The sequence below is a fragment of the Cervus canadensis genome, chromosome 1 (assembly GCF_019320065.1).
Source record: "Cervus canadensis isolate Bull #8, Minnesota chromosome 1, ASM1932006v1, whole genome shotgun sequence".
NCBI lineage: Eukaryota > Metazoa > Chordata > Mammalia > Artiodactyla > Cervidae > Cervus > Cervus canadensis.
In genome coordinates this window covers 85028771-85052028 of record NC_057386.1, presented here as the reverse complement: position 1 = coordinate 85052028, position 23258 = coordinate 85028771, and positions in this window count along the sequence as shown.

The following is a 23258-nucleotide window of genomic DNA, read 5'->3' as shown; positions in this document are numbered from 1 at the left end:
CCTTGGTGATGGTGGTGGTTTAGTCGCTAAGTCATGTCCTACTGTTGTGACCCCATGAACCATAGCCCACCAGGCTCCTCTGTCCATGGGATTTCCAGGCCAGAATACTGGAAAGGGTTGCCATTTCTTTCTCCAGGGGATCTTCCCAACTCAACAATCGAACCCAGGTCTCCTGTGTTGCAGTCGGGTTCTTTACTGACTGAACTACTTAGGAAAGCAGGAGGGACCCTTACTCTTATCTAACCATCACTTGGGCAAGAGTGTATGCTACCCAATCCCAGAGAATGTGTCTGAAATTCAGTTTGCAGAGTCCTTGATCATCCTCTTATTTAGAGTCATTTTAAACATGGCATACTCGTCAACATTTTGTACTTACCACAAAATTGTTGAGTCTAGAGTTCAATTTTAGCCTATTTCCAACTATTGTGTTAGTCTATTACTATCTCCCAATGCAGGCAGAGAGCACAAGACTCCTGGACTGGAGTTAAAAGACAGTACAACAAGCAGCATGCACCTCAGCTCCCTTCTGGCCAAGTCCCATGGAGGCATGGTGGCGCTGGGAGAAGCTGGATGGATATTGCACATACCATGGGTTTATATCCCAGATGAGAAATACTGAAAGGGAAAATCCATATCTTTCAGAGCAAAAGTAAGGGAGCCTTTTCCTGGATCTAGAGGGTGATATTACGTCATGCATCTAAGTTGCTCACTGCACACACAACCCTGAAAAACGGGCCACATAAACAAATGGTTAATTAAGCCTTGCAATCTTATGCAAAGGTATGCAGGTTGTGCTGAGTTCATGGCTGACTGCCTTTTCCAATAGCTGTAATATTCCACATTTCCTCAAAATTACATCTCATTTGCCATTAGTCTATATGAACCAAATAATGAAACAGAAAGTCCTATAGAAAATTGCACAGGAGGTCAAATATTGGAATTAATTTCAAATATTTTTAAACCTGAAAAATATTAGATTTGATCTAATTCCACTTTATATGTATATATATTTTATATATATACACATATATGTCAATGTATATATAAATTCTAAAATTTTTTATAAACATTTTTATACATGTTATATATATGTACATACATATATACATATACATACTTATATATATACATACATATACATATACATACTTATATATATACATACATACATATACATATACATACTTTTATATATATATATATATACACACACACATACCATCAGCTTTTCTAATATAGGAAAACATGTCAGAAAATTTTCTTTATATAGCAACGTTATTAAATTATTTTTTAACTATAAAAATTATGTGGATGAAGAAGACTGCATGAAGAATATAACTTCAACTCAATGAGGGACAGGAAGTTAAAGTAAGTGGAAAGAAATATTAACTTACAAATATTTCACTTCTTCCACACTTAATCTTTTAATTTAATGCACTTTTAATCAAAACATCAAGAGAGGTATATGCTGGAGCTTGACCTGTGTATTCTGAGGTTCACTTGGAGTTATGAATTTGTGAGAATTGACACTTCTGGATCCAGTGGAATTGAACTAGTCACCTGAAAATCAGTAGCACACATAAAGGTATGAATTTCAGGAAATGAAAATAGATAATTTCAAATTCATACTTTCCTCAGAACAGTTACCATTATCTGATTGCAAAGGTAAAAATAAATGCTTTGTCTGTAGGCTAGTGACTGACTTCAATCTCAGATTTGATATTTCCTTTCAAAGAATCCATTATTCACACTTTCATAGATGACCCTCTTGAGTGAGGGTATATTATTTCTTGAAAGCAGCCCTCTTAATAGAGAGGTTGGTTACATGAAAAACACAGTATATTACAACTCAGTTAACTTATTAATTAGGCAGATAGCATATTCAGACTGAATTTACTGCATTAATATCATTTATCCACAGTATATAGAAATATAAGCTTCCAAAATCCAAATTACTGTTTCTCTATTTATAAAAGAATGAAAATAGTATTCTATTTTCAAATAGTATTTCTATTTATAGAAAATGGAAAATAACTGAAAATGCTTCTTTTTGGAAAAATAAAAGAGTACTTGTGTGTGTGTGTGTTGCATGGTCACTTGCTATATAATGTTAAAGTTCATTATATAATAATATAGATTAGGACAGAAATCTACTGTTTTATAGAATGATTAATAGGGGCTTAAACAAGTGAACAAGTAAGTGTATGTGCACATTTGTATGTAGTATTTATCTAACCATAATGTGATTTACTTTTGTGAAAAATTGAATACATGTTTAATGATAAAGGAAATTATAACCTTAATTCAACTGATGGTAAATAATTTAATGAATTTATTAAAAGCATCAATAGCTTAAAATGTATTGAATGAAACAGCAACAAATATAAATATGTTAGAAAGATGAATATCTTTTTAGGCATTACATCCAATTTACAAATTACAGCAGAAATAGGGAAAGATGTGGCTATGTAAAATTATAAACTATGTTCCATAAAATACTGCACAGTATAGAGTAAAATGATTAAAAAAGGAACATAAATGTAGTATGTTTGACTTCTATTATTTTAACAAATAATTAAGAAAACATCAAATACCATTCAGAACATTGAGAAAAAAATAATGAAAAGATAAAAGAGGTAGACAATGTGAATTCACAAATCTATGTGCAAGTGTTCAAACTTATTTAAAATTAACTTTAAAAATAATAATTAAATTTAAAATAAGAAGCTACTTTTTTCTTTTTGCCTGTCAAAGTGGCTTAAGAAAAGAATGATACCAAACAGTGCTGATGATATGACAGGGTTATATTTTGGATTACTTTATCTACGCTGTTGAAATATATGTCTGGAAGTCTGGGAAAATACACTGGCAAAGCCTTGATGTACATAATAGTAGATTTTTTTCCATTGCAACTCATAATTACTCTCTTGTACTTTTATCTCTCCTTCCTTTTCTTCCACCTTTTTCCATTCCTTCCTTTCTTCTTTTCTTGCAAGAGATGAGATCACTTTTGATACATTTTTTAACAGGTCCTTTTCTCCTTTAGATATCTATGTTCTTTATCAAATTCTGAGCATTACTGCACTAAAATGGTGTCTATCTCTAACCTTAGATTGAAACATAATGTTTTTTTAAAAATTTACTTATTCATTTATTGATTACACTGAGACTTTGTTGCTGCCCATGGGCTTTCTCTAGTTTCTGTGGTGAGTGGGGGCCACTCTCTAGTTGCAATGCACCAGTTTCTTATTCTGGTGGCTTCTCTTATTAGGGACCAAGGGCCTAGGGCACTGGCCTTCAGTTGTGGTGCATGGGCTTTATTGTCCCATGACATGTTAGGATCTTAGTTCCCTGACCAGGTATCAAACCCACATCTCCTGCACTGGAAGGTGGATTCTTTAACCACTGGACCACCATGTAAATCCCAAAGTGTAATTTTTATCTCTTAAGTTGGTTTTAAATTGCATCAAATCCTAGATGACCTATTTTGACTTTTTTCTCATTTTTATATAGGTGGTAGAACAGCTCCACAGTATAATTCATAAATATAAAAATATATAGAACAGTGCCTGTTACAGTAAGTGTTGGGTATGTTAAATATTATAAGACACATAAGTGCATATGTAAATATAGTGACTGACTAGGAGAGATAATTTTTTTTTTAATGTGGTCTTAGATATGTTAAGTAGTTAGAAAAGGAAAAGGAGTCCAGAATTGCAGTGGCTAAAAGACAAGAAAGGGAAAAACCCGTGAAAACAGAACAAAGGAAGGTCAGAGGACGGGAGTGAGGACCTCAGGTAGAACAAACAGCACTCTGGCTAGCCCAGTTTACATAGGGCAGGCCCAAGGGGAGGAGACAAAAACTTATAAAAAGAGGAGCCAAAGGGCTAGGTGTCTCTCCCTCTCTCTCCCCACTCTTCTCTTCTCTTCAATTGCATCTTTTGGGTCGTCATGCCCTCACACCTTGAGGATATAGTTTCCTTTATTTTCTAAGTAAAACTGGGCTGTAACAGAGCTGTAACACTGGTCCATCTGAGAGCTGTGACACTGGTCTGCCCAAGAGCTGTGACACTGGTCTGTCTGAGAGCTGTAACACTGGCCCGTCCGAGGGCTGTAACGCTGGCCTGTCGCTTCAAATTTTTGTTGTGATAAGACAGCACTAAGGACATTACACACTCCCCTGACATCTATGGCTCCTCTTCTTATATGTTTTTTTCTCCTCCCCCTGGACCTGCCCTATGTAAATTGGGCTAGCCAGGAGTGCTGTTTTTTCTGCCTGAGGTCCTCACTCCAGTCCTCAGACCTTCCTTTGTTCTATTTTCATGGGCTTTTCCCTTCCTTGTCTTTTAGCCACCACCATTCTGGACTCTGTTTTCCTATTCTAACTACCTAACATATATCTTTACAGATTGTGCCATAAACCATAATATTAGAAAATATCCATTATTACTAATAAGATGTACATAAGATAGATATATAAAATGTATATATGTATACTGTTGTAATGAGGGAAGTTTACCATGAAACTAACCTTAACCTTGAGTCCTCTTGCTTAAGCAGGTTCCATTTAAGTCCCTATACCTAAAATTAAAATCTTAATTAAACATTGTTTCTCTTAAGTATTTCATCCTGCATACTCTATGATTATATTAGCTTCACTCCTGTCAAACCTTGATTCATTTGCATACCCAAGTGTGCACTTGTTCCTACCATGCATCGTTGTTGTTCAGTTGCTAAGTCCTGTCTGACTATTTGCCACTCCATAGAAAGCAGCATGACAGGCTTCCCTGTCCTTCACTATCTCCCAGAGTTTTCTCAAACTCATGTCTGTTAAGTCAGTGATGCCATCCAACCATCTCAGCCTTTGTCACCTCCCTTCTCCTCCCGCCCTCAATCTTTCCCAACATCAGGGTCTTTTCAAGTGAGTTGGCTTTTCTCATCAAATGGCAAAAGGATTGGCTCTTCTGTCTTTCCAATGAATATTCATGCATACCAGTATGAAAAATAAAGATACATTCAGTCATGTGCACCTCAGTTTAAAGAATGGGGGTACTAAAACCATGTCTGATTACTTGGGGAAATATGGAATGCCAGATAATAAGTCCTCGTTGCTCCTAACAACTAAAAAAAATATCCAACTCAAGTTTCAGGTTTTTTTTTGTTAAGACATAAGTAACATTAAAACAAGAGAAGTGAAAAGCAAAGGAGAAAAGCAAAATGTAAAGCAAAAAAACAAGAAGAAGAAGAAAAGTGAAAAGCAAAGGAAAAAGGAAAGATATACTCATTTGAATGCAGAGTTCCAAAGAATAGCAAGGAGAGATAAGAAAGCCTTCCTCAGTGATCAGTGCAAAGAAATAGAGGAAAACAATAGAATGGGAAAGATTAGAGAACTCTTCAAGAAAATTAGAGATACTAAGGGAAATTTTCATGCAAAGATGGACACATAGAGGACAGAAATGGTATGGACCTAACAGAAGCAGACAATATTAAGAAGAGGTGGCAATAATACACAGAACTATACAAAAAAGATCTTCACGACTCAAATAATCATTATGATGTGATCACTCACTTAGCCCAAACCTCCTGGAACGCGAAGTCAAATGGGCCTTAGGAAGCATCACTATGAACAAGCTAGTGGGGGTGATGGAATCCTAGTTGAGCTATTTCAAATCCTAAAAGATGATGTTGTGGAAGTGTTTCACTCAGTATGCAAGCAAATTTGAAAACCTCAGCAGTGGCCACAGGACTGGAAAAGATAAGTTTTCATTCTAATCCTAAAGAAAGGCAAAGGGAAAGAATGCTCAAACTTCCGCACAATTACACTCATCTCACAGGTTAGCAAAGTAATGCTCAAAATTCTCCAAGCCAGGCTTCAACAATGCATGAACCATGAACTTCCAGATGTTCAAGCTGGATTTAGAAAAGGCAGAGGAACCAGAGATCAAATTGCTAACATCCACTGGATCATCGAAAAAGCAAGAAACTTCCCGAAAAATATCTATTTCTGCTTTATTGACTATGCCAAAGCCTTTGACTGTGTGGATCACAGTAAACTGTGGACAATTTTTAATGAGATGGGAATACCAGACCTCCTGACCTGCCTCTTGAGAAATCTGTATGCAGGTCAGAATGCAACAGTTCAAACTGGACATGGAACAACAGACTGGTTCCAAATAGGAAAAGGAGTATGTAAAGCCTGTATGTCGTCACCCTGCTTTTTTAACTTATATGCAGAGTACTTCATGAGAAATGCTGGGCTGGATGAAGCACAAGCTGGAATCAAGATTGCTGGGAGAAATATCAATAACCTCAGATATGCAGATGACACCACCCTTATGGCAGAAAGTGCAGAAGAACTAAAGAGCCTCTTGATGAAACTGAAAGAGGAGAGTGAAAAAGTTGGCATAAAGCTCAACATTCAGAAAACTTCAGATCATGGCCTCTGGTTCCAGCACTTTATGGCAAATGGATGGGGAAGCAGTGGAAACAGTGACAGACTTTATTTTCTTGGGCTCCAAAATCACTGTAGATGGTAACTGCAGCCATGAAATTAAAAGATGCTTGCTCCTTGGAAGAAAGGCTATGACCAACCTAGGCAGCATATTAAAAAGCGGAGACATTACTTTGCCAAGAAAGGTCCATCTAGTCAGAGCTATGGTTTTTCCAGCAATCATGTATGGATGTGAGAGTTAGACTATAAAGAAAGCTGAACGCTGAAGAATTGACGCTTTTGAAATGTGGTGTTGGAGAAAACTCTTGAGAGTCCCTTGGACTGCTTGGAGATCCAACCAGTCCATCCTAAAGGAGATCAGATGTTAATATTCATCGGAAGGACTGATGTTGAAGCTGAAACTCCAATGCTTTGGCCACCTCATGCGAAGAACTGACTCATTGGGAAAGATCCTGTTACTGGGAAAGATTGAAGGCAGGAGGATAAGGGGATGACAGAGGATGAGATGTTTGGATGGCCCCACCGACTCAACGGACATGAGTTTTGGTGAACTCCGGGATTTGGTGATGGACAGGGAGGCCTGGCGTGCTGCAGCAAATAGTCAGAAATGACTAAGGGACTGAACTGAGCTGAACATTAAAACAAATCAGCCAATATCTTTTAAACTGCATGGCATTATTTATTTAATCATATTATGGCATATTAATGAAAATAAGAAAAGAATCTAGCTGTAGATAGGTAGATACTATAGCATCAAAGTATTACATGCTCAGTCCTCAACATACACAGTACAAAAAATGTGTCATGTTCTATCTCCTTGAATAAGAATCGGTTTTATTTGCTGGGTGCTATTTTTTATGAGTCTCACAATTTCTCATTTGTACTTACACACGTGTTTTTATCATCATAAATCTGAAAGAGTTTAGTCACTCAGTAAATCACTTGTAGATCAAGAAATTTTCTCGTATCTAATTCTCTTGCCACTGAGTTGGCTTAATATCAGATTCCATGAGATGTAAATCATATTAGAGATATTTTCTGTTTAATATTCATGTTTCAAAAGAGAAGCTATGATTTTAATTAATGGGTAATTGTTTTGCTTGTTTCAATAAGTATATGATCTTTACAAAAGCTTTTAATGTTTTGAAGTCTATTTAATCATGGATATAATAATGCTACCTACTTTATTGGGTTTATTGTGAAGATTAAACTATATAATTTTAATTCTGGTAGATCTGTATGGAAAATGTTCAAAAATGTTAGTTATTAGTAATTTAGTTACATTTCTAATGTAAGATATAATGATTAAGATTATCTAAACTATTTCAAGATGGATATAAAAAGGTAAAAAAGGAAACATGAATATAATTAAGTAGTGGGATTCAAATGTTAACTGTCTATTTAGGGAGCTATGTTAAGATGTATGAGTAAAAAGTTTCAAACAAAAATTTTGGACATTGTAGGAAACATTCAAACCAACCTGGTAGTGAACTTAATTAATATCTTTTTTAAAAAATTAACAAAAGCCTGTAGTAACAAGTAAAACAATGAATACATGTGCCCCAAATTTCTTTTCTTGTAAAAGTTTATAAATACTATATAAAAGTGAGATAATAGTTAGTTGAACTATGATTAATAAAAGTCTAAAAAAATAAATAAAAGACACCAAACAAGTCAAACATTTGTTTTCTTTTATAATTTAATTTCCTGATATGTATTCCAAGCTTGGTATGACTCAAAAGCCTACTATTCCAGTATTTCATTATATACATTCTAAACCTCATAATCCAATCTAGCAACACTCATATTGCAAATAGGGGGTCAAGTAAGAGATAAGCAGGACCAGCAATGGCCTCAGCTGTTACTTAATGAATGTGCCTGTAAGCTTCCCCAAAGACTTTCACACTGACAATCATATTTGTGAAAGGGGGCTGTGGGATATATGCTTTAATTATAAGGGAGTCATATGACCTTCTAAAAATTATTACCAATGAAGACGGCGGAAGGAACTAAAGACGTAATTTATATTGGTCTGTACCAAAGTGAGACATGATCTTTCAACATTGAAGTACTGCTATGTGGCTGTATCCTGTGATTACTTACCTAAGCTTCACTTCCTTCTTAAACTGGAGACACATTAAAAGATAATTCTAGCTACAATTAATTTTATTTTTTCTTTATTATTTTTTAAATTATGCAAGTATAGCATATTTATAGGAGAGTTGGAAAATATAAAACAAAGTTATCTATAGTTCCACTATATTTACATATATTTTTAAAGTAGATAAAGATTTTTAGTTGGAGTTTCAATATCAAACTTTCAAAAATTAATAGATTAATAGACAGAAAAGTAGAAGGATATGGTAGACCTGAAAAGCAATGTGAACCAATTCAACATAATTAAGATTTATACTGTTTTCATACAACAGCAGAATACAAATTCTATTCAAGTTCCCAGAGACTGTAAACAAGGAGACACTGAAACATATCTATGGACATAAAATAAGGTACAAAAATTTCATGATCTAAAGATATTGAAATTGCACAGTGTCCCCTATTACTGTGGAAGTCTCTTAGAAATCAGTATCAAAAGATATTTGAAAATAACCCACATATTTTCAAGTGCAATGTGACGTGTTAGATAGCTGAAAAAACAGAGGCTGATTGCAGAGAAAAAAGCATTTAAATGAGAAATTAATATAAAATGAATAATTAATGTCAAAGATAGTTTAAACACACCATGTATTTGGAAATTAAATGTCCAGTTTTAAAAAATATGTATATTTAAGGAGCCATAACAAGGAAAAATAGAAAATATTTATGAGAGAATAAAAGTGAAAAGAGGATTTATCAGAATTTGTTGCATGCAGCTGAAGCTGCTCAATGTAACTAAATACAATGTGGAATCTGAAATAAGGTATGAAAAAAAATAATGGACACTAGTATAAAATTTTGTGAGATTTAAACACAATGTGACTTTAGTTAATAATATCATATCACATGTTAATTTCTTGTCTATTTTTACAACATAGTATTTCTTTATAGTCTCAGAATTGGATTAGAAGTTTCAAAGCTCATTCAATTTTTTTAAACACTAAGATAAAAAGATTTCTAGATTTTTAGCAGTAATACTAGATCCCAGAATAAATGAAATTATATCAAGTTTTGGGTGACTATATTCTAGAAATCTAGCATTCTAGTTATAGTTAGTCAAACAACTGGAATCAAAATGTCATAAATTTTTACCTGGAAAAAAATTCACAGATTTCCTAAAATATGTGTGTGTTTGTGTGTGTATATATTATACATGCTATTTAAATGCACATGTGTGTATACAAAAGCTTTTCTGCTACACTTGATATAGGCCTGAGAAAGAATAACAAAAAAGTGATGGTGAAATTTGAAAACATAAATGAAATGGGAGCACTGAATATGAAATAGAAAAAGTGAAACTAGATAACAGTAAAAAAAAAAAAAAAGAATCATCATATAGTCTAGTTGTTTTTACACATGGCTGCTCATTAGACTCACATCTAGAGTTTTGGAGGAAAAAAAAATTACCTGGGTATTTGTATTTTTGAATAAAACTACAAGATAATTTTAAATAGCATCTGTTTTTTTTCTATTAAGTGGTAGTTTCAGTGATATAGAATTCTATTATTTTCTGTTGACCTATCATGACACAAAGTGTTAAACAAATTGTTGTTGGTCATTTGCTAAGTCATGTGTGACTTTTTGTGACCCCATGGACTGCAGCATGGCAGGCTTCCCTGTCCTTCACTATCTCCTAGACTTTTCTCAAACTCATGTCCATTAAGTCAGTGATGCCATTCAACCATCCCATCCTTTGTCACCCGCTTCTTCTCCTGCCCTCAATCTTTCCCAGCATCAGGGTCTTTTCCGGTGAGTTGGCATTTCTCATCTGGTGGCCAAAGTATTGAAGTTTCAGCATCAGTTCTTCCAATTAATATTCAGAGTTGACTTCCTTAAGGATTGACTGGTTTGAACTCCTTCCTTTCAAGAGACTTTCGAGAGTCTTCTCTAGCACTGTAATTGAAAAGAATCAATTCTTCGGTGCTCAGTCTTCTTTAGGGTCCAACTTTCACATCTGTACATGAATACTGAAAAAAAAAAATAGCTTTGACTATATGGACTTTGGTTGGCAAAGTGATGTCTCTGCTTTTGAATATGCTAAGTTTATGATAGCTTTTCTTTCAAGGAACAAGCATCTTTTAATTTCATGTCTGCAGTGATTTTAGAGACTGCTTGATTCCAACTTATTATTAAATGAATAATAGTTTCAGAATCACAATAGTAACAGATGTTTATCGGTTTTAACAATCATTGCAGGACAAAAAATAAAAGATAATTATAATTGCAAGTCATAATGGAAACATGATTAGCCTAACAATATAAAATAATTACATACAATTTGGGGGTTAAGCACAGTGATGTGGTAAGTGGAAGTGCATACATGCACATGTTCTCATTCACTCAGCCAGTCTACATCTTTTGGTTGGTGCATTTAAACCATTTACATTTAAGTTAATTATTGATATGTATGATCCTATTATCATATTCTTAATTGTTTCATATTTATTTTGTGTAAGTCTTTTCCTTCTCTTGTGTATCCTAATTGGGGAAGTTCCTATTTGTTATCGAACTAGTTTGATGGTGCTGAATTCTGTTAACTTTTGCTTATCTGGAAAACTTTTGATTTCTTCATCAAATCTGAACAAGAGTGTTGCTCTGTAGCGTATTCTTGGTTGCAGTTTCTCCCTTTTCATCATTTTAAATATTTCATGCCATTCTCTTCTGCTTTGTAGTGTTTCTGTTGAGAAATCAGGTGATAACCTAATGGGAGTTCCCTTGTTTGTTATTTTGTCATTTTTATCTTATTGTTTTTAATAGTTTGTTTTTAATTTTTGTCAGTTTAATTTTTGTTTCTGGGCATATTCCTCCTTGGGTTTATGCTGCCTGGGACTCTCTGTGCTTCCTGAATTTGGTTGACTATTTTTTTTTTCCCATGTTAGTGAAGTTTTCAGCTATTACCTCTTCAAATATTTTTTCAGGTCCTTTATCTCTCACTCTTCTCCTTCTGGGACCTGTATAATATGAAAGTTGGAGCATTTAATGTTGTCCCAGAGGTCTCTTAGGCTGTCTTCTTCTTTTTTTCTCTATTCCATCTTGAGGCAGTTATTTCCATCATTCTGTCTTCCAGGTCACTCGTCTGTCTTTCTGCATCAGTTATTCTGCTGTTGATTCCTTCTGGTGTATTTTTCATCTCTGTCTGTTCGTGCTTTAGTTCTAGGTTTTTGGTAAACATTTCTTGCATCTTCTCCTTTCTTTTACCAAGACCCTGGATCATTTTCACTATTATTATTCTGAATTCGTTTTTTCTGGAAGGTTGCCTATCTGCACTTCATTTAGTTGTTTTCCTGGGGTTTTATCTTGATCCTTCATCTGGGACATAACCATCTGCCTTTTCTTTTTGATTAACTTTCTGTAATGTGGTTTTCTTTCTGGCAGACGTGGGATTGTGGTTCTTGCCTCTGTCCTCTAGTGGATGAGGCTAAGAGGCTTATGCAAGCTTCCTGATGAGAAGGAAAAACTGGGTCTTGATCTGGTGGGCAGGATGGTGCTCAGTAAAACTTCAATCCAATTGTCTGCTGTTGGGTGAGGCTGTGCTCCCTCCCAGTTAGTTGTTTGTCCTGAAGCAACCCAACCCTGGAGCCTTCAGACTCTACAGTAGGGCTAAGAGTGACCTCCAAGAGGGCTTACACCAAGGGGCAACTCTCAGGACTGCTGTTACCAGTTTCCCTGTCCTTGCATCAGCCACTGCCTACCCAAAGCTCCACAGGAGAACTTCCAACATGAGGAGGTAGCTCTGGTCCATTCTCCTGTGGAGTTACCATTCCTTTCTTCTGTGTCCTGGGGCTCACGCAAATTTCTTTGTGTTCTCCAAGAGTGGAGTCTGTGTTTCCCCCAGTCCTGTGGAAGTACTGTAATCAAATTGTGCTGGTCTTCAAAGTCAGATTCTCTGGGAATTCCTGGTCCTTTTGCCAGATCCTCAGGCTGGGAAGCCTGACTGGGAGCTCAGAACTTTTACAACAGTGGGAGAACTTCTTTGGTATTATTGTTCTCCAGTTTGTGGAGTACCCACCCAGCAGGTATGGGATTTAATTTTATCATGATTGTGGCTTCTCCTATGTCTTTGAACATGGGGTATCTAGTTTTGGTGGGATCCAGCATCCTCCTGTCAATAGTTGTTCAAAAACTAGTTGCATTTTGGTACTCTTGCAGGAGGAAATCTAACTATAATTAGCTTTATAATGTCTTTAAAGACTGTAACTAATGTAACTAAATAGCTATAGAAAATTCTATAGAGGATTACTACTCCAAGAGTTGGAATCAGTAAAAGAAATTTTCATTTCTTTTTGAACAATGAAATTAATAAACGTTGAGCCTTTAATAAGATGTTTTACTAAATACTGTAGAGGATGAAAAGGTAAATACCTGGAAATGTCAATATTAAATGACATTAATTAAAAAGTACATGGCAAAAAATCAGTAGCAAGTAAAAACACTTCAAGTCAATCAAGGAGACACATTCCATAAATAAATATTTCAAGTCTTTTATTTGATGTTATATTTTAGTTTAAAAAAAAAACATTTGAATTTTATGTTTTACATAAACATTAATTCAGTCTTTCCTTGACCTGCCTTCAGATTATCTATAACCTTATCTAGAGCCTCAAGTTATCATTTTTCTCCTTCCTTCCTTCTTTCTCCTCCTTCTTTCATTCCCTCTCTCCCTCCCTTCCTTCTAGATTTCTTACTCTAATGATTATTTTAACTGACTATCCATAAAGAGAAATTTATTTACATACTTTTAAACTTCAATGCTATTTTTGTTAAAGATACCTGATGAGCTAGGATTCTGTTATAATGTATAGCAGCCATATGGTATTTATCTACTTTTCATAAATAATTGTCCACTCCAAGTAACTGTATCACTTGGGGGGGGGGTAAACAAAACCTCTATCTTTTGGAGATTTGACTTGAGGAAGTGGGAGTGGAGAGTACAAACACTGCATATTTTAGTGCAGAAAATTACAGTGTGTGTTTGAAGGACTGAGTTCCAGTTCTTTTCTTTGGTAGAAGATGCTAACCTTCAATGCCTTTACGTTCTGTTTTTTTTTTGTTTTTTTTTTTTGTAGAAGATGTTAACCTTCAGTGCCTTTATAGTAACCAGTGAACATGTGTGACTCTGGAGTCCTCTCAAAGTTTGTGTGATAGAGTTACGTAGAGTTATATGGGCCATTCTTTCACTTGGAAATATTATTCATCTTTGATTTTCCAGAATTTTCTGTATGTTTGATTATAAAGGCTTAACTAACTCCTCATGAGAATTTGTCACATGTCTCAAAATACCATGCCTGTCATAATCCTGTATTACTGCTTCATTATGGATAACTAAACCAGTGGGATAGCTCAGCAGTATCTGTTTTGATACTTTCCACATGTGTATAATTAGCTGAACTTTTTAAACAAACTTTATAGATTTCTGCAGTTGAGTCTTAGTATATTGATTAAACTTCCCCTCAGCTGCTCATGACATTTTAATATAGAGAGAGTAATGTGTTTTTCTTTTTGGATACTTATTAACTCTGATTATATAAAGAAATCATTCAGCAAAATTTACTTAAAAGCAAAACTTCAAAATATTTTGTTAATACTTTGATTTAGCCTCTTCTGTTTTCTGTCTGTATTTTAATTTAAATCATAAAAAAGGAGGTATGCATCTTCTCAACAGTTGTCTGTGAATGAAAATTTCATCCTTCCCCTAGAGTAAAAGGTGTGGAGTATGGTAACACACAGTTTTGGGTTTAGATACTGTCTTTTGCTCTCACTAGCCTTGTGACCTGGGACATATTTATTTACCTGTACAATGAGAATACTAATAATCTCTACCTGATATAGTTATCATTGAAATAAATTGTATAACATACTTAAAAATTTCAGCTTAATGTCTAATATATACCGAACACTCAAGTGCTTCCTATTATAATTACTAATAGTAGTAGTGCTAATAGTAATAACGATGACAATAGTAATAATATTAGTGGTGGTAGTGTTTGTTCTTGTTGTAGTAGTAGTAACAGTATGATGGGTTTCTCAGGTGGCTCAGCCAGTGGTGAAGATTCTGCCTGCCAGTTCAGGACACAAGTTTAATCCCTGGTTTAGGAAGATCCCCTGGAGAGGGAAATGTCAACCCACTCCAGTATTCTTGCCTGGGAAATCCCATGCACAGAGGAGCCTGGTGGGCTACAGCTCATGGGGTCTCAAAAGAGCTGGACATGACTTAGCAACTAAACAAAAGTATGAAAATTCCTTCACATTTAGAAGCTCATAATCATGAATTGCCTCCTGAGAAATCTGTATGCAGGTCAAGAAGCAACAGTTAGAACTGGACATGGAACAACAGACTGGTTCCAAATTGGGAAAGGGCTGCATCAAGGCTATATATTGTCACCCTAAGTCGGACATGACTGAGCGACTGAAATGAACTGAATCATGAATTGGGAAATTACTAGCAAAGTAATATTTTCTTCCTAACTCTAGGATTTTTAAATACAAAAAAACTATGTTTCTTAAATTCTTATCTTTTTTAATTGATGCTAATCTTTGAAATTTGAAATTTGAGAACTTAAAGTTTAGATGATTATAATATTTCAGATGGCACAGAAAAGCAACCTGTGTGAAATCCAACCAATATGTGTATGAGTATACATATCGTTTGTCTGCATAAACATTATATGGTAACATTTTTACACCTATAGATGACAAGTTCCTGAGTAAAACTTTATTATGCATTTGAAGCTCTGTTTTGTAACATATCTTTATTCTTAAACCAAGTAATTCATTCAATAGACAACCACTGGAGCTCGACAGTGATACTTAGATTACATATTAAAGGCTCCAAGGTGTATCTGTCTATCCTGATATCAATGAATGCCTCTCTGTTTAAAAATTCTTTTTGTGTGTAAACTCATTTTCCAAATATAGTGTTCTGTATTAAAATATCAAATGTAATGCAATCATTGTTTCACGAGTAAGCATCTCTGTTGCAAATGTTCCTGAGAGTTTCATCATATTAGATTTTCTGGTGAATCACAAAGTATGTTCCAATTTAAAAATATCAATTCCAAGCTCGTTTAATTCTTCAACTTCTTTCAGCAACTTAAAACAAATTCTGTATCCCCAGTGCCATCTTTTTTGATGAACAGTAGAGCATATTTTCTGCTCTCAACCCCTTAACAGCTGTCTGGCGTTCTTTCCATCACCACTCGAAGTTAAAACATAGTTATAAATCCTTTTAATGCGTGTACTGTAGCCTTGATTTTACGTCGTAACCATGATGTTTTATGGCATGTCTGGGAATACACACCTTTCCAAATTCCTTGCCAAATATTAATTAGTAATTTTATAGCAAGGTTTCAAGGACCAAGGGAATACTCTTTTAAAAAGAAATATTAAGGGGCCCCTGTCGTCATATTTTGGGTTTTACTCTGCAAAGTGTACTAAATTGAGCATTACATTTTCACCCTTAAGGAAGAAAGAAACACACTGCACTTCAGGCAAAATTACAGCAATAGCCACTTTCACTTGCATTCTCTTGCAACATTTATTAATATTCTCTTGATTCTCTCTTCTCTGAATCTATCCTTAAATATTTTACCTAGTTTCAGTGTAGACCCTTTTAGCAAAACTAAATTCATGCACTAACATACGTCTCTCTTATTCATTATCAAGAGATTCTGCTTTAGACTAGAACTTTTCTAATTTTGCCAGTGATAAAATCCTGTTTTGTTCCTTGACATTCTCCCAGAATCAACCTTCTCCTCCTCACTCCTACATGTTGTGGTACCTCCAAATTCTTCTCCATTGTTTCTCAAGGAAGACTTTCCCTTCCACTCAAGGAAGAACTGTTCTCTCTATAATCAGTTCACAGAGAGTCTCATAAGCTTTTATCAAAGAGTCTAATCAGTGTTGGTGTGTCTCTGTCACTAGATTCTAAGTTCTAACGGAGAGATTCTTGATCAGTTTTGCTCACATTAGACATACTGGGAGGTAATATAATATCTAGCTTAGACTAGCACATTTATCGAGTGAATTAATAAATTATATGTTATTTCACATCAGAATGTTATTTTTAATCACATTTTCCTATCTTAACAATAAAGTGTCAACTTTCCTATAATGGCTGTGTTTAAAACTAATTCATTAAATCCACATTTGTAATACTTTCTTTAAAAATCTGTAGTAATAGATATCTTCAGCATTCAGTTCAGTTCAGTTGCTCAGTCATGTCTGACTCTTTGTGACCCTACGGATGGCAGCACTCCAGGGCTCTCTGTCCATCACCAACTCCCAGAGCTTGCTCAAACTCATGTCCATCGAGTTGGTGATGCCATCTAACCATCTCATCCTCTGTCGTCCCCTTTTCCTCCTGCTTTCAGTCTTTCCCAGCATCAGGGTCTTTTGCAATGAATCGGTTCTTCACATCAGGTGGCCAAAGTGTTGGAGCTTCAGCTTAGCATCAGTCCTTCCAGTGAATATTCAGGACTGATTTCTTTAGAATTGAATGGTTTGGTCTCTTTGCAGTCCAAGGAACTCTCAAGAGTCTTCTCCAACACCACAGTTCAAAAGCATTAATTCTTGGTGCTCAGCTTTCTTTATGGTCCAGCTCTCACATCCATACATGACAACTGGAAAAACCATAGCCTTGCCTAGACAGACCTTTGTTGGCAAAATAATGTCTCTTCTTTTTAATATGCTGTCCAGATTGTTCATAGCTCTTCTTCCAAGGAGCAAGCATCTTTTAATTTCATGGCTGCAGTCACCGTCTGCAGTGATTCTGGAGCCCAAGAAAATAAAGACTGTCACTGTTTCCACTGTCTGCCCATCTATTTCCCATGAAGTGATGAGATCAGATACACAACTATTTAAACAAGTTTATATAACATAGCTTATTAAGGGAAGGGTTGGTTTTGCATAATAGTCTTCCTTTTATATGAATTTTAAAGTATTTCTTCACTTTTAATTTTTTTATAACTATAATGTGATCAAGGTACATATGTTAAGAATGTTGAATGTTAAATATGTTGAATACCTTATTGCAATATTTTATATTTCCCAGTAACACCAGTTTTTAAACTATCCTAGTTTGATATTAGACATACATTTTCATAGGAAGTGTAAATAAGATTCTGTTGTTAACCATTCAGATATTGAGAGATTTTTCCCATTTAGGCAAACTGTATTTGCTTTGGCAATTAGTTAATTCATTATTTGTTACATATTCAAATAGAATGTGAAATATAATAATACTATTTTTGTATTTTACCCATTGTGAATCTTTTCAAAGCAATATGCCACATGTGCTATAGGATGCTGGTTAAAAAAAAGGTATATTCTTTTTTAAATTCCAAAATCAATGCTAATTTAATGGGTTTTTAACCTACTCTGGAATAAAACAAAGATTTATGCTGATTTCCTTAGAATCCTACAGTAATGTTTTATTAATCTAAAGCTATGAAAGATTATGTAGCATAGTAAATGTTGTAGACTGAACTGTGTTCCTTCCAAATTCATATTTTGAAATCCCAGCCCCTAAGGTGACTGTATTTGGAAATCGGTCTTCAAGGAGGTGGTTAAGGTTAAGGATTCATAACCCAGTATAACTATGGCCTTATAAAAAGAGGAGACCCCAGTGATCTCTCTGCCTTTGTACCAGCATAGATGATAGGTCATGTGAAGATGCGCTTAGAATGTGGCCACCTCCAAACCAGGAAGAGGGGCCCCACAGATGCTGGTTGAGAGCAACTTGATCTTGGGGTTCTAGCTTCTGAAATTGTGAAAAAAGTTAATTTATCTTGTTTAAGCCATCTACTCTGTAGTGTTCTGTTATGGCAGTACTAGCTGACTAAAACGTAAGTCACTTAATCAGTTATCTTAATATTTATTTAGAGTTATCTGCAGTACCTTTTGTGTGGATATACATTCAATATTATAAATATTATGAATACTATTAAATATTATTGAATATATTCAAAATTATTATTCAATATTATGTCCCCTAGGTTTTTTGTCAAAATATACTGAAATTACATATTAGATATGTTTTCTTTACATTTCACAAATAATAGGCTTCCTGAAAATGACCATATTCCCTTGATAATGCTGTTAAAGTACCATATTCCCTTTTAAATTTTACTGATTTGTTGTCCATAAGAAATATTACTATGTTGAAGAGATTTTATCATTTCCTACAGTTCAAATATGTGGTTTTAAATATACTTATGCAGGAACATCTAATAACTAATAATTAAAAGAAATCACATGCAACTCTTGAAACAGTTTCTTAATTGCAACTCATTAAACAAAATTGCAGCATATTATCTCCATTATAATACCCAAAATAGAATTTTGTAATGGTCTTTCTGTCACTCTTCCATGTGTTTTAGCATTAATTTATAATATCTGATATAAAAGTAACTTTTATAATGAGGTAGATTTTATGTTGTAAATCATACAATTTAAGTTGTTTTTAAAGCTTCAAACTTATTAGTAGGATAATAGTTGAATTTTCAGTCAATATTAATAGCTTACTCAAGATTATAAGAGCTAAACTAGATGAATACAGTTCCTATAATTTGCATGGTCTGTTTTAAATCTACTTTTATGTTTGTAATAATTCAGGCTACAGTACTTTAATATGCTATATTGCTAAGAGAAAAACAGAATTCTACTAAAAAATTACAAAATAAAAATGCCATACTAAAATGAGTCTGTATCTTCCATTATCACTAAAGTCTCAGACATTTAAATGGAAATCATATTCTGATATAACTCTATTTTGTGTGTTGGCAAGACCATTCTAAGTCTAGTAAGCATATATTGAACTTACCATTTATTCTAAATACCAATAAAATTATGCAGTGAATGGGCAAACTATGGATGCACATTTACATGTAGAAACCATTATCTCTTTTGAGTTTATATGTGTTCTGACTGCAGAAAGCCAATGTTGCCTACTGAGAAAGTAATCAAGTCATGGAAAAGAGATTCACCAAAAAATGCAAATTTTTAGTGAGTTTTTGATTGTCTTAAAGAGTTTAATAAGTACAAAGCCAAAGTATCTCATATGTCTAAAGGCATTCTTTGTCCACATTTTCTTTCCTTGCTTATAATTTTCCTCAGAGTAAGGATACTATATTTTAGTTTGTTTATAGTTGGATGTTTTATTGCCAATCTTCGATAACTGAAATCACCCTTAAGGTGTATGTTGATGTTTTTGAAACATCCAAGTGTACTGAGATTGTTTCTTAATGTTTCATTGTTCCCATTTTGTCTTCAACTTCTGCAAAGCAGTAGGATAAATCTGATGTAAACTTTTCACTTATAACCCTTCCCATCTTCACACATATCTAATCAAAGCTGATCTTTGTGACAGAGGATTGATTATGAAGACATGTTCCATTGTTGTCAGTTTGTCTTTTATTAATTCTTCACATTCTAGGTTTCTGTCCTGTGTATAGTTTGTGCATGTGCATACTAGAAAACCCATTTAGATATATTTCTTTTTACATATAAACACATAAGACGTAAAAATAAACTTAAAACCCTGTCTTATTTCTTTTTGCCATTTTAGTTAAATCTTTTGCACTCTATCTAGAGTAGTCAGTCATTGTGTGGTCTCTATTTCCTCACTTCCCATTTCCTTTTCTGTCTACCTCAGTGTCTTCGATTCCATTGGTGTTGTTCAGTTGCTCAGCCATGTCTGACTCTGCGTCCCCGTGGACTGCAGCATACCAGGCTTTCCTGTCCTTCATCATCTCCCAGAACTTGCTCAAACTCATGTCCATTGAATCAGTGATGCTATCTAACCATCTCATACTCTATGGTCCCCTTCTCTTCCTGCCTTCAATTTTTCCCAGCATCAGAGTCTTTTCCAGTGAGTAGTTTTTCCTATTAGGTGGTCAAAGTATTGGAGTTTCAGCTTCATCATCAGTCCTTCCAATGAATATTCAGAACTGATTTCATTTAGGATGGACTGGTTTGATCTCCTTGCATTCCAAGGGACTCTCAAGAGTCTTCCCCAACACCACAGTTCAAAAGCATCAATTCTTCAGTGCTCAGCCTTCTTTATGGTCCAACTCTCACATCCATACATGACTGGAAAAACCATAGCTTTGACTATATGGATCTTTGTTGGCAAAGTAATTTCTCTGCCTTTTAATATGCCATTCCATTACATATACAAAACCACCATGGATAAACTCACCAAGTGGAAATACCTATCTTTATCTTGTTAGATTTCTTTTGTGACATTTGATATGGTTAATGATTTTCTACTTGTGGAAACACAAAGCTTCTAATATTTACCTGATGTCACACTATGTCACTCTCTTACCACTCAGTATTCTTTGTAGCTCTTTCTCTCTCTCTCTCTCTTTTTTTTGATGACTTCTCTCTGCACTGATTTAAGTAGTGCTGTTTTCCAGTGACCTAGCCATAGCTCTCTTGGTTTTACTCTTTCTCTGAGAGTTTTCAGCCCCCTTCAGCCCATGCCTCTGGCTCCTAATCTCCTGTCTATCCCTATTACCTTTGGCTGAGCCACTACGATTGCTCACTTGGACTACTCCAGTATTCTACAGCTCACCCTTCTTCCATATCCCACATTGATTTCTTCTCACAATTCTTTACATGGTAGCCACGACTTTCACCTTAAAACTATAAATCTAATCAGAATAAACACTTGCTTGAAACACTCATATAGATTTTCATGATACTAAACAAAATTAAACCTCATCACCATGGCCCACATCTGCAGCATTGGATGTTATGGTGCTCAGTTTACCACTTTGAGAGATAGATCTCTGTTTCCTTAGAAGCTGGCTAGCATTGGCTCCTAAGTCTTACAGCTTAGCCTTTTTCCAGGAATTATGTTCATTCAAAGAGCTATCTCATTCAGTGGAAAGCCCACATTCATTGGCAGGTGTGCAAAGCCCTGCCTCCTTGGCCTCTAACCTGACAATCCCAGCTGCACAACTCCCCACAGCACCCCTTACCTCTATTCCAGTTCAACTCGTTGCCCTGTGCAGTCGTGCTTTCTTTGCTCCCTGACATGTGCTGTACCTTAGATCAATTCCCCAGGAGACTTTCTACATTCTAATCTCTCTCTCCTAGGAACTAAAGCCATGCATCACACAAATTTGTGCCTGTCTTCCTACCCTTACTACACTGTTCCTGTTTTTGTTGTTGTTGTTTTACCTTAAAGTATATTTCCACTTGCACTTGTTCCTACCTGGAAGAGGTTTCCCTTTATCTTAATTATTTATATCTCAGTTCCAATATAACCTCCACAGGGAGACCCCTCAGGTGTAAATCCATCTGTTTCTTGTCCTTTTTCATAATCTACCACGTTGAAAATTCCTTTTGTCTACATGCATTATCATATGAGCTGAATGTACCTTGTTTATTTCCTTATGTATTGCTACCTTCCCTTTCAAATATAATGTAAGCTACCAGACAAAAAGAATGTCTCTTTTGTTCATCCGTGAATTGAACATAGGACAAGCATGTCTTGGTCAGTTTGAGCTACTATAAGAGAATATCATAGACTGGGTGACTTAAATAACAAACATTTAGTTTTTACAGTTCAGAAGGTTGGGAAGTCTAACAATAAAGTGCCAGGAAATCCAATGTCCAGTGAGGGCACTTTCTGTGGTTTGCATCCAGTCATCATCTTGTCGTCTCTTCAGATGTGTGTGTGTTGGGGAGTGGGGTTGGGGGGTATAGGGGAGAGAATGAGAAAGAGAGCCCTTTTCTGTTTCTTCATATAAGGGCACTAGTCCTCGAAGATTCAACTCTTAGCCTAATTATCTCCCAAAAACCCACCTGTAAATACTGTCACATTGAGGACTAGAGTTTTATCATATGAATTTTGAAGCAGATCAAACATTCAGTCTCTAGCTTCCCTGGTAGCTCAGATGGTAAAGAATATGCCTTCAATGCGGGGGACCTGGGTTCGATCCCTGGGTTGGAAAGATCCCTTGGAGGAAGGGTGTGGCAGCTCACTCCAGTATTCTCTCCTAGAGAATCCCCATGGACAAGAAGCCTGGTGGGCTACAGTCCATTGGGTTGCAAAGAGTCGTACATGACAGCTACTATGCACAGCACATAACAGGGCATATGGTATGTATTCAACAACTATTGAAAAACTAGATGAGTGGATATTAAAATCCTCAAATCACAACAGAATGCCAGATTCCCATTTTCAATTATCTAGAAGAAGCTGAAAATAAATTTCAAATTTATTATCTACAAAACTGACTTAGTAAGTCAATGCCAACACTTCAATTTAAAATTTCTGGTTTCCTGAGTTGCTGGATATCTCATGTCAAGCCATTTCACTACTTGGTCAGCCAAACCAAATTTGTGTTTACAGTTGCTTGAGATAATACATTACTCATTTGTAACCCTCTTTTTGTCTTACCGCCTTATAAATTTGTCTCTAAAATGCTGTAAAATCTGTCAACCTGTTGCTATATGATTCTAGCCACTTTATTCATATAAACTTGCATACTATTAAATCCAGCCTCATCTTCTCTCCCCTGGATTATTATAATAGCTACATAGCAATTTTTACCCCTCTCATATTTTTTTCAAGTTTTGCCAGTTAATTCCTGCTTAAAGGAATTTAATGATTTTTATTGTTAACAATTAGATAAAAGCTTTT